General features: G+C 42.1%; 1 non-coding gene across 1 annotated transcript; it reads right to left on the minus strand.

The window, feature by feature from the left end:
* Positions 1–6,304: 6,304 nt before the first annotated feature.
* On the minus strand, positions 6,305–6,377 carry TRNAK-CUU (transfer RNA lysine (anticodon CUU)). The gene has a single exon. It is a non-coding gene; the product is annotated as a tRNA-Lys (tRNA).
* Positions 6,378–13,265: the final 6,888 nt, after the last annotated feature.

The following is a 13,265-nucleotide window of genomic DNA, read 5'->3' on the forward strand; positions in this document are numbered from 1 at the left end:
TCTCCATGGTTTCTTTTTCTCCTTGCACCAGCTGCTATCACAAGGACCTAGCAGAAGGCAGAGCCACAATATGGAAGGAGTTTGGGTCCCTGAGTCCACTGCATGAAGAGAGCTGCCTGCTGTCCAGTAGGGTTTGCCCCATACGGTTGCAGAAGTGAGAAAAACTCTGATTATGTTTGAGCCATTATACTGCATTGAATCTCTTTGTTACCATAGCTAGCATTACCATAACTAATGCAAGTCCTTAACAAGGACAGCCATAGTCCTTTAAGAAAGAGCTGGAACACAAACCCAGGTCTCTGAAGACAAACCCTGTGTTCTTAACCACCAACCCACACTTCTAGAGGCTGTGCCTCTTCCCTCTAGAAAATCTTCTCTAGGTCAGTGACTCACCCTTTTTCACTTCATGGACCTCTTCAGTTTAGTTTAAATCCTAACCCCCAGTCTATATCTTCCTTTAGCCACTGGGGCAGAAACTGGATAAGGTCAAAATAAGATTTGTCATGAGCCAACAATCAATTCATTCCAGAAACAAGAACTTGGATTTTACTATAATGTCAGAAACACAAATATTTATCAAGTGACTACAGGAGACCACTTTGGGGTCCAACTGGAAGAGCCTTGGGTGTCTGCAATCCTCAGCACGAGGCTTTGACTATTACCACCCCAGCTGAATTCTGATGCTTAGAAACGCGATTACCTTTTGCACTGACGTTCATTTATTTTTTTCTAAATAGGATATGACACATTCTTATGAAGCAGGTTGATGGGTAATGAGTTTTTCAGGATATTTTAATTGAGACTTATAGTCAGTGGTTGGTATAAATTAGTATTATATTAAATAATTTATGAATTATGGTCTAGCTGTGCAGAATGAAAAGAACGTCTCACTCCTAATTTCTGAGAGTCCAAAAGGTCTTTCATTTAGTAGCCTTGGTAGGAAATGATTCACCAGGACGAATTAATTGGCCATAAGAAATGCTTTGCCCGAGCGTCCTTCTCTCCGTCCATCCCCCTATTCTATAACAATGCTCTGCCTATGTTTGTAACACGGCCCTTGTTTTTAGGACTACTGAATCCACTTCCTCACACACTGTACAAGAGCACAAGGTAGAAAAGCGATACTTAGTGAAAGGCAGTTTTATTTTCACCCTCCAGACTAGCCATTCAAACTTCCTTCATGATTATTTACTACCACAGTCTCTCTTCTTTTATATTCAATCAATACCTTATTTGCTTTCTGGCTTTGCAGAAAATAGTGGCGTGTATCCTGACTCTGGTAGTGCACAGACAAGGCTGGAAGTGAGTTCTTTAATTTTCTGCCTCATAAGGTTACTTCCTTCCAGATGTCTGTTAGTTCTCAGTAGAAATTACAGTCTGTAATGACGTGTTCTCTCACCTTATGAGGGGGCTTTTTAGGTCACAGAGCACCCCCCATGTATTAGAAATGGCATTTGAAAGACAACCAGGGGTTCACCTTGGGAGCAATTCAGATGTGAGGGTTCAAGGTGAAAACGGTGTGGACTCTTACAGGCAACAGCGAGGGAGGACTTTCCTGTTTATCACAAAGCATCCGCTTCCTCTTTCCAGTGATGTGAAGGACTCCCGTCCCTGCTGCTTAAGAAGGCTGATTTTAAGATGTGTCATTGTCTCCGATGCAAATCAGGTTGAAAATGGAACTCCAGGCGACTCTGTCAGGCTAAGTAATTTTTTTAAGGGAAGTAATAAATGCCTCAGGAGCAATAATCGGTGTGGGGATATTTCGTATGGGAGGAATAAATCCATCTCCCTGCAGTTCTGGCTAAACTAAGAGTGGGAGGAAAACAGAACACGGGCCTTTTCGGAGTTCCCAAACAGTCTGACCACACTGCAAGTTGGGGTGCTGGGTCTTTAGGGAGACAGCAGTTTTCACTTCCCGGACCCGAGGCCAAGAGCCGGAGAGGCGAACGTGCGGACTGGGGACGTGGACGTTTCAATGAACGGCCCAGGAAACCAGGCAGCATCTGCAGACCAGGGTGCCTCTGCTGCAGGCCTTCCCACGATGGCCACATCCTCCACGATGGCATTTTGGTGCCTGGAACCCGTTTGCCAAGCAGCTCCTGGTGCTATCGCCTCTGTGAGAGCCAGAGGTAGAGAACCCCCGGTGTGCCTTTCAGGGACTTGCAGTTTCCCATGAGGATGTTATGTTCTGCAGTCCCCAGTGGGACCCGGTGAAGCTCTGAGGCAGGCCCGCCCCCAGGAGGTCTGAGGCCTAGAAGGGGTTTGGCAAAGGCAGCCTTGAAAGGGCTGAACAACTGAGGTTTTATGAGTTTTGCAAGCAATATGTAAACAATTAAAAACCTCATTTGAGTTTCCTCTACTTCCCAAGCTGATCTGAAGCCTATCTCCCCCAAACACTCAGGCAAGAATCACTCAGGAAATGCAAATTAATGCATTAGAGGGAAGGGGTAAATCCAATAATAAAAAATAAAACATAAAAGTTTAGAATTATGCCCCTTTTGGCCACACTTGAAATTTGTTGTCCATTTGCCCCTTACAAGAAAGAGTCCTAGATAAATCGTTGTCTTGAAATCTAAACTGTATCTCAAGTCTTATTTTCTTGGTCTCTTGTTTCTACTATAATCAGCCCAGTCCCCCGATTTGCATAACTGCTGTGCCAATGTAGTACCAACAATGCCCTCCCCAATCCACTAAACTAAAAAGTCTCGATGCCCACTTCCTCTTTTCAAAAGTACACACATGTGTATCACTTCCTAAATGACACTCATTGTCAAGAATTTTGGACTATAAAATCATCCAAGAGTTGTTTTTATCTGAGACAGTTAACGGCTCCTTTAAAACATCGCAGTTGCCTTCATATCTTAAGAGCCTCTGTACATACAAGTTGGGGCCAAATATACTCATTCATCCTCAGAATTTTGAATTTCAAAGAAAGCAGGAAGTTCACATACAAATGACTTTCATTTCAGGTGTTTGCATGGATTTTCCTCTACCACCAATTAATTGGGCAAGCAGCATTGCTTTCACATCACACCAGAAAGTGAAAACCAAATCTTAGGGCTACTTCAGATTTCTGAGACAAGTACTTATGGTCATTCCCAACTCAAAGTTACTCAGGCTTCTTGGCTCAAGATGAAAGCATTTTCATTGGGAATTCCTTTGGCTTCACTTTCCAGGCCAGTCATGTAAACCATCCAAAACATAGACCAGTCTCACAACAACTGCAAGGGGGGGTGGGCGGCCAGGTCTTTATGAAAATGGTAGCTTTACCTTCCAAGTTCTGAAGCCAAGAGCACAAAAGGGTTGACCACGAGGATTTGTCCAAAGAATGGAAGAGGTATTTGATAAAACCAGTATTAGAGGCAGCTGGGAAGGGGGAAAGAAGACACTGAGGTACACCAACATGTACGTTGAGCTGTGTAGAGGGGCAAGGAGTTGGACCACTGGTTATGTACATCTCTTCCAGAGGTCACACGTGCAGACGTATTTAGGAGCCAGATTGGTAATGGAAGTAACTGAAACAAGTTGAGTCTAAAACAAAAAGGAATGATGGAGAGCACATACATACCCTGGCTAAAGGGATTCACAGCTAAATAAATGCTAGCTACACACATAACTGTTGAGCTGACCCGGCTTCTGCAAAACTTTTCTAGGATTTAAAAATATCCTGGATTCGTTGCAGAGTACATCACCTCTACTAACTAATGTTTTAGCTATACGACATTATTAGCCACCATTGAAAGTCATTCTAAGAAAGAGACCCACAAAACGTACTATTATGTTTACTGACAGAAAGATCTTATTACAACATTACACCATGACAACTTTATGAGGGCCTGGGGAGATATTCCTTTCAGGTGTCAACACCAATATTAGTCAATTTTATCTGATGATCACTGTAAATTTTTTGACTGATAATGTTGCCCTCTTTGCTTTGGTTTCCAGGAAGCAAAGAACTAAATTTGCAGCGCACCTATGACAAATTAGTTAAGAGCTTGGGATGATGTAACTGTTAAGTGACTGTATTATCCCTATAAGTTGCCTCAAATTCTTTTGAGGAACTGAGAAAGGTGTCATAAGCAAATAAATATCTCTCTATATTTATTTATTTACATTTTATCTATATATTTATCTCTATATATTTATTTAGCCCTCTCTGGCTACCAACACCTGGAAACTTCTCACAGTGGCAGAATCTCCAGGTAGCTGCCAAAGACAGAAATCTCTTTTGTTTTAGAAGATCAAGAAAATAAAAACAAGTCCTGATGTCAACAATACCCCATCCCAAATCTCTTTTGTCTGTCCTCTCTTCCATATTTCCACTATCATGCTGTAATCAGATTCTGCTCTTGTGATCAGTGATTGCTATTGTCTTTGTATTCTCAGTGCATGTTACCATTCTTCTGGCTTCTTTGGGGATCTCTTTCCAACTCTGTGTGGTTCTGCCGGGGCTGGGAGACTTGCTGCCTACCCTCTCTATCACAGGAGTGACCCAGGCAGTCACCCCACATGGAATACCCATTCCCCCCACCCTCCATTAATAATTGGTTCATTAATGTGCATGTGACCCCAGCAGCACCAATCAGAAGCTTCCCTGGAATTGGTATACAGATACTGGACTTGCTCAACTGAGAAAATAAGAGCCTGGCAGCCCTCTTGTATACTATGTGGAGGGAGAGTTTGCATCAGAAGCTAAGGGATGGTGGGGGAGAAAGAGAAAACCTTGACGACATCCTAGAATTTGGATTTAGTCTGAAGCCAGATCCTCCCCTGGACATTTTGTTATAGCAGCCAATAATATCCCATTTTGTTCACACTAGTTCAGCCAAGTTTCTGTCAAGACTGAAAGAGTCCTGATTGTACTCTGTTTCTGATGTTATGGCCTTGTCCCTATCACCTCAACCCACCCTCCACACAGCTAAGTGATCTTGTAACATTTCTAAGAAACATCTGATCTTGACATGTCCCTGCTCAATATACTACAACCTGTCACTCACAGGATAAAATAGAAACTCTCTGCATGATGTTCAAGGCTTATTATGTGGACTGACCACCCTCAGTTACCTGAATAGGTGTTAATAATGACAATACTATGTTCTCTGGCTGAGTCAATGTTCTCTGGGCTAAGATACATTTGGGAAGAAAGTTTAGTCTTGTTGGCTTTCCTGTTGTGTGGTCTGTGATTTCTCTTGCTGACCATCAGAGTAGAACCTTGGACTGAGCCCTGAAATAGAGTTAGGTCCCTCCTTGCTAACCCTGTGATGCAGTGACACAGAAACTAACCCTATGATATTAGATCTCTCCCATGAAGTTCCCAACACTGAATCGAAACTGGGGGAAAGGGGAGACCATAGTAAAGTAGAGGTAGTAATAAGAATACCTTTCATTTATACTTTCTGGAGAACTAACCTGTTAACCTGAAAAAGTTATTGAAACTTCCCAGAGGTGTCCAACTTGCCCCCAGGAAATAATCTAGACTTTTCACATTAGTTCATTATCTCGTATGATCTCAGAACATTCCTGAGAATAAGGGAAAGCAAGCAGGTGTGTTTTTTATTTTGCAGAAAGAGAAATGGACACACAGGGATTAAGAAGGGCATTTCCCAAGGCTTGACAGTAACTGTGCAGCCAGGATTAGAATGCCACACTTGTAGTATTAGCCCAGTGGTCTTCAGACTTTTTGTTGGCATAGCCCCCAGAAAAATGTTCAAAACTCTGCACTCCTCATACATTTCTAAGGTGACTTCAAAATTTGTCCATCCTATATTTAAAGAACAGCAAAAAAATCATTTCCAGAACTTTCTAAATATAAACATTTAAAAATATATCTGATGTGTCCAATGGAATGCATCTTTTAAATGTCCGATAGAGGACTTCCCTGGTAACGCAGTGGTTAAGAATTCACCTACCAATGCAGGGGACACTGGTTCGATCCCTGGTCCGGGAAGATCCCACATGCCATGGAGCAACTAAGCCCATGCGCCACAACTACTGAGCTCACGTGGCACAACTACTGAAGCCTACGCGCCTAGAGCCCGTGCTGTGCAACAAGAGAAGCACCGCAATGAGAAGCCTGTGCACTGCAACGAAGAGAAACTAAAGAAACCACTCACTGCAACTAGAGAAAGTCCACGTGCAGCAACGAAGACCCAACACAGCCAAAACAATAATTAATTAATTAATTATTTTTTTAAAAATAAATTTAAAAAATGTCCAATAGAACTTAAATACCAAACCAATTTGAGTACCATATCCATTTTTTTTTTTTTTTTTGGCCGCTACCACGCGGCTTGTGGGATTTTAGTTCCCCAGCCAGGGATCGAACCCAGGCCCTTAGCATTAAGAGTGCGGAGTCCTAACCACTGGACTGCCAGGGAATTCCCTATCATATCCTGTTAAAAAAAATAAATGAGTGAGCTCTTCTTTAATTTATTTATTCTTATTCTATTCTACTTCCCCCTCAAAATTTAGTACTAATGTAATTTTATTTAGTTTTTCAAAATGGTTTATTGATCACCCTATCAAACTTCTTTACACATAAGTGTGTATATATATATATATATATATATATATATATCAATTTAAATTTTTAAGTTTCCTGTGACCATAAGGTTCTAAGTAAAGAAGTCTTCTATATTTGTTACAGTTACTATAATTAATCATTTGACTAAAACAACATACATATATTATAAACTTTGATGGACAATTATAGAATAAAAAGGGAAATTGTACTGGAAATGCACCTTTTATTGAGAGGAGGGTTTTTTCCCCCAATTCATTCATGTATCTGTCAATGAATATTACTTATTGACAGAATGAGACAGAGTTCTCCATCATTTCTATTCCCATTATTGTATTTATAGATGTAAACCTTGGGAAAATCCTGTTCATAATTAAGTAGGTGGGAATGGAAAGACCCTTGTACAGTGACATCAATCAATTCTTTGAGTTCCCTTTGAATTATATGCCAAAAACATGTTGTGATCTACCATCAAAAATTATTTTTAGTCATCTTTCAGATGACAAGTCCATTAGTTCTTGAATTTTGTGACAGCAAAGTATTGGAAACCACTTGACTTGCAAAAATATATTAACTAGTCATTAGAGCCATTTACTGTCTCATACCTGTCCCTAGACCTCCCAGAGTTTCTTCACAGGTGTTTTTTTTACCACCTGGGGGAATGCATCTCAGTAAGACTGGAGAGAAAAGCTGTTCATTTGTGGAGTAAGAGAAGAAGGATTGTAAAACGGAAGATGGAAAAGAAACCAGCAGGACAGGTTTCTCAGTGCATTCTCAGGCAGGTCAGCTTTGAGGAATAACTCATACAGAAGTTGAGGATCTGGAAATTGATTCCCCTAAAGCTATCCATCCCATCCATCTCTTGGAAAGTCTTTGTAACCTCTTTTTGGATAGGCATACTGCAGTTTGAAGACCACTGTGTTAGCGTCTATCATCTTTTAAAATATCCTTCAAACTTGTGACCCATCCTTACACCTTGTATTTCAATCACCAATAATATGTTGGGCATTCCTCCAGTTCCTGGACATACAACAATCAATAAAAGAGACAAAATTCCTGCCTTCCATGCTAGATGAGGAGATAGACAATAAATTATGAGTTTGACTCCATTTTACACTGAGTGTGACAATGACATGGACATGCATGGCAGTGCCAGAAATAGAAAGCTCAGGCAGCTGCTGATCTTGGAACACAGCTGTCTTGCCTCCTTTGTAGCCTGCAAGGGCAGAGGATACTGTGACCTTTGTCCTAAGTTTCCCCAGCACGAAGCAAAATGCCAGCCACATAATAGGCTCCTTCATACAAATTTGTCTAATTAATTGAGTGAAGTTGCAAGTCAAAGAAATTGTATTTATCTTTCCAAAGTGTCTGACACAATTGTCCTTTAAAGGAGGAATACTGTAGAACCATTCCTAAAATCAAAGCATTTTTAGATCCAAAAGGAAACTCAGTAACCACCTGATCCCATTTCTCCTTTTCTTTTTTTTTTTTTAAGAAATTGTTTATTTTCCATCGACCTTATTTCCATCTTCTGTTTAAGAGCAGCTTTGAGACCACTCTGGCTGTTTCTCCCCATTTAGTGGTCTGAGCAGCGGCGGCAGACCGGCCTTCAGAGGCTGACTGCGCGCCGCGGTCCTTCCGGAGGAGCTGCTGGAAGGTGCCGAGGCCACCTGCGCCTTCAGACCCGTCTGCAACTTCGGGTTGAGTAGCAATAAGTTCGAGACCTGGAGCGGCTCATTCACCCCGGAATTCCTCCGGGGTCTCAGCCTTTTCAGCAGCCGCCTGCTCTTCCTTTTCAGTCTCTTCACGATCCCTGTAGAAGCAGAGACACGACCTGACTTCCCACGAGCGCGCACCGGAGATGGAGCCGCGCAGGCGCACAATCCCCAGGCCAGCACCACCACATCACACCCGCCGGGAGCTCCCCTCGTGCTGAAGGGATGGCAGCGTCCACACAGCGCAGGGACCATAAGACGCCTCTGTGAGGCTGGTGGTCACCCCTGATAACCGCACAACACACAGCGGAAGGCTGCCTGGATCCGGTTAGTGAAGCTGCCAGGAGTGGATGGAGCACCTGCAATAGAGAGGCTCCCGTGGCAGCAGCAAACTTCAGCACAGATCGCTGGCCCGCATTCCTGGAGGGTATGACACTGGCGTCTGCTGGGTTTTCAATGTCGACAATGGCACGAGCTGCTGGCAGAAGCTTCTCCCGGGTTCTCTTCAGATTTATGAGGTAACGCCATCACTTTTCCTTTTGTAGATGTCCTGTTCCATTTGGAAGCCAGGTTGGTGCCGTCTAAGTGGGCTCCGCTGTGAGGGATTTGAGGACACGCTCCTCCTTCATTTGCAGGACATCAAGGGCTCCGGTTATTGTGAAATTTTCCCTGTAAGTTACAAGGGGGAGCCCAGAACAACGCCGCCATATGGACCCCTCTCTGGCTAGTGTGGAAAGACTATTTTGCCTTTCCTTGAAGAAGAAAATGTAAGCCTGGAAAGGGGAAGCAACTTGTCAAGGTCATGAATCTAGTCAGTGACAGATGCTGTATTTGTGGCCAGTGGAAATTTTCTGGATACCTTCAATCCAGGCAAATTCTGCATCCAGTTTCCTTTAACGTTGCCCCAGTTTGATAGTTGCCACTGAGAAATGTCCCTGCCCCATACGCATGTAACCTCCCAACGAAACCTTAGTGTCTATATAAAAAGTGAAATAAGAAAATGTTTCTCCCTTTATTTCATGAATTCCCTTGGAATTCACAAAAAAATATATATATATCATAACAGAAACAATTGGTCAGTTGGGTCATTTAGAGTGGCTACTTCTACAACCCAAAATGTGGTTCCTGGTTTTTAGCTTGGAGAGTATGAATGGATCTTCTAATGAATGGGAGTCTTGTACAGTTTCACTGTGAATTTAATATCTGTAAATGGAGCCCCAAGGCCAAATTTCCCATAAAGGGTTAGCAGGATTATTGGTCAGGAAGATTCCTTAGACAGAGAAATAACAGTTCAAGTGGAAATGCAGTTGCTTCTGTTCTGAAGCCTCTGGGGTAAGTCCTTGGGGTGGGTGCTGCCCCTACTAGAGGGAAGTCCCTGGTAGCTGAATAAAGAGGTTCCAAGTAAAAGAAAGAAAGAGTTGTTTTATTACCCTGGCACAAAATGGAAACCAAGCAAGTAAATAAAGGAAGAGTTTCTGAGAGAAGAAGTTGTGGGTTTGGTTTCTGGGTGTGTCCCCAGTGGTTTCACTTTGCATTTCTGTGGCATTTGATTGAAGTGATATACTGTGAGAAGTTTCTGCCCCTGGCTTTCCAATAAGAAACCCTGGAAACCACACTCAAGGGTAGGGACCAATGAAACCCAAAGAAGAGATCACTTCATAGCTATCCTTCAACCTCCACTGATGACTCTCAGGTAATGAGCTCCATCCCCATGCTCTCTTTCGTGTCCTAAGCTGGATTTCTCACTCCCCTCTGGAAGTCTTTATTTGAAGGTTCCCAAAACATCTCATATGGACCCCTCTCTGACTAGCACAGAAAGACCATTTTGCCTTTTCTTCAAGAAGAAAATTTAAGCCTGGAAAAGTGAAGCAACTTCTCAAGGTCACGAATCTAGTCGGTGACAGACGCTGTATTTGTGTCCAGCGGGAAAATCTCTAGAAACCTTCAATCCAGGCAAATTATCTTCATTATCTTTGTCCCTGAAACTGCTCCTTCTCCTATTTTCTCTTGTTCAGAAAACAGCCCTACCATTTATCCAGGTACCCCAGTCTGAAACTTGGAACTTCTTCTTGACTCTTTCTCTGAAACCACTTCAAATTCAAATTCATCATCAGGTCCTGTCATGGCTGCCTTCTAAATAAATTTCACACCTTGCTCGTCCTCAGCAGGCCTAGGGCCAATGCCTCACTGGAGTGAGTCACCAGTTCTTACCAGGGCTGCTATGAAAACCTCCTCCCCAGAGTCCCAGCCTCCACGAAGTTCCCTCCAATCCATCCACCACATCATTCCTCATGCTTTTTCAGAAAAGCAAATCCAATTACCTACCTTTCCACTCTGCAAAGTCCTTCAGTGGCTCTGGTCACAGAGGCATCTATGAAATATGAAACAAGGAGGAAACCTATAAGTCAGGATGCGTGAGCAGGAATTCTAGCCCTGCTACTCATCTTGGGCGAGTCACTTGTCCTGTATGAGCCTCCATTTCCTTACCCATAATATAAGGTATTTTGAACTAGGACAATAGATTTAAACTTTTTAGTCCAGGGTCAACAGTAAGAAATACATTTAAACCATCACACACACACACAGAGACACTTATGCATAAACACACAACACACACAAAAATGCACACACAAAAAACACATATATGCGCATGCAGACCACATGTATACACACACGAACTCACCTGCTACACACAAATACACATATGTACACACAAATCATATTGTAAAACACAAAGTTCCCCGATATGAAATGTAGTCTTTCTAGGTACAATGTACTCTGATACTTTTTATCCATATTATTTAATTTTTAAATTTTTAGTGATTGAAGTAATGCTAGTTGTGACCCACAAAACTGATGACAGGACTCACTAGGAGGCTGAAACCTGCTGTTAGATACTGAGCTACATGATTTCTAAGTTTCCTTCTAACTCTGAAGATGTAGGTGGGCCAAGTCAGAAAAAAGAAGAGCTTCCAGAATATAAGAAGAAAGGTTAGGAAGAATTCCTTCAAACTAATAAAACCCTGGGCACAATAGCCTTTCCATGTCCCCTGTTCATTGTTTGTAGGAAAAAGCCTTCAGCCTCTTAGACCTTCCCTGATTTCCAAAGGACAGATTCAAACAGGTACTCATTAGGGGAGTGAAGGAAGGCAGAAAGAAACAATAGTACCGCAATGGGACAAGGTCCTGGTTCCTCCTGGGGTGGGGTGGGGGATTGGGGGAGAACAATCTGATATATATCTCTGAATTCTTCTACAGAAACTAAGGCCTCCACCCAGGTGGAGAACGGTAGCTTCAGGCTGAGCACAAGTATGTGGACCCCAGACAGATCGGAACCAGAAGGCTGATGACTGAGATTCCTGGAACACCACCTAGCTACCTCACCACTAACCAATCAGAGGAAGGTTACACATTCTGCAGCCCTCCCCCCAAATTTTGCCCATAAAAACTTCTTCCCTGAAATACAGGCAGGAGTTCAGGTCTTTGGAGCACAGGCCACCTGCTCTCCCTGCTCGGACCTTCAATAGACCTTTCTCTGCTCCAAACTCCGACATTTCGATTTGTTTGCCCTCACTGTGCTGGGCACACAAACTTGCATTCAACAACACTAATACCATGAAAACACTCACTTCATCACAAGGTAGTCCCATATCCTAGTCAACAGCTCACTATTTTGCTAATTGCAAATATGGAAACCACAGACACCAGTTAAAAATTAACCACAGACCTCAGTTAAAAATTGTGTAATTGGCTTCATGATAGTATCCACAATTCCCCATATCTTTAGGCAGCCAGTCCCTTTTCAAACAACACACAGAAAGTGTGGGGAACAGCTTAATTTTAGCTTAATAATTATCTTGCAGACCATTCTACTCATATATCTATAGTCAGATGCATCTCTTTCTTAATGGCTACATAGGATTCCATTTTATGAATTGAGCCTAATGTAACTAATTCCTTATTGATGGCCATTTCTACTATACTACAAACATCCTAGAAGTGAAATTCCAAAAACAAAGAATATATGCAGCTGTCGTGTGATAGGTATGGCCAAGTTATCTTCCACGGAAACTTTACCAGCTTACACCCTACTTACCAAGTATGAGTGCCAGTTACCCCAGATCCTTGCCAACACTTGTTTGAGAATCAGCCACATGGATTCAAATATCAGCTTCTGCTTGATGTATGTGACCTTGAACAAGTTGCTGAACAACTCTGAGCCTCGGTTTCCCTCCTTTTGGCAAAACCCACAAGGTTGTTATGACGATTAAATGCAATACTGAATGCAGTAGATCTTTTATAAATTATCAGGTGTGGTTGGCTGCATCTTTTTTTCCCAGCCCCATCCCAGTAATACCAATATAATATTTAACTTTAAAATACTATTGTATGTTAACTTACAACCGTAACAGTGTACTTTCCTTGAGGGTAGTCAAATTTAAACAGCATGCCTCCTAGCTTCTGTGGCAAACTTCTGTGCTCAATAAATGTTGACACATCATGAGCTCACATCTTTTTTTAAAATATATGGTTTTCAAGTGAGTCTTGCTTATTGATGATCTTGGGTATTTAAAGTCTTCCAAGTTCTTTTGCAGGACAGAAAGTGCTGAAGAACTCATTGTAGATGATCAATATCTATCACCAAAAATAGTTAATTATTGTTCTGACAGAAGTTGGTTTTGGAGTGCCATAATATAACAAAAGAAAAATTAAAACAACATTTCTTAGAGCTATTTATTAGAGCTTGAATGTTTTTAACAGAGTTGTTGATGTATAATTTACATACCTTAAAATCTATCTGTTTTGAGTATAAAATTAGTGATTTGGGATAAATTTACAGAGTTGGGCAAACATCACCAGAATCCAGTTTTAGAACATTTCTATCAACCCAGTAAGATTCCCAAACGCCCATTCACATCTCTGCAAGTTCATGGCATCGGTTAGCCAGGGATGAGTGAAGAGCTTGGATCATCTCTGGTCCCCACCCCTCCCAGCACGTGTTCAGAAGGCAACCAGTGGGTGTGGGGTAG

The sequence above is a fragment of the Tursiops truncatus genome, chromosome 4 (assembly GCF_011762595.2).
Source record: "Tursiops truncatus isolate mTurTru1 chromosome 4, mTurTru1.mat.Y, whole genome shotgun sequence".
NCBI classification, from domain to species: domain Eukaryota; kingdom Metazoa; phylum Chordata; class Mammalia; order Artiodactyla; family Delphinidae; genus Tursiops; species Tursiops truncatus.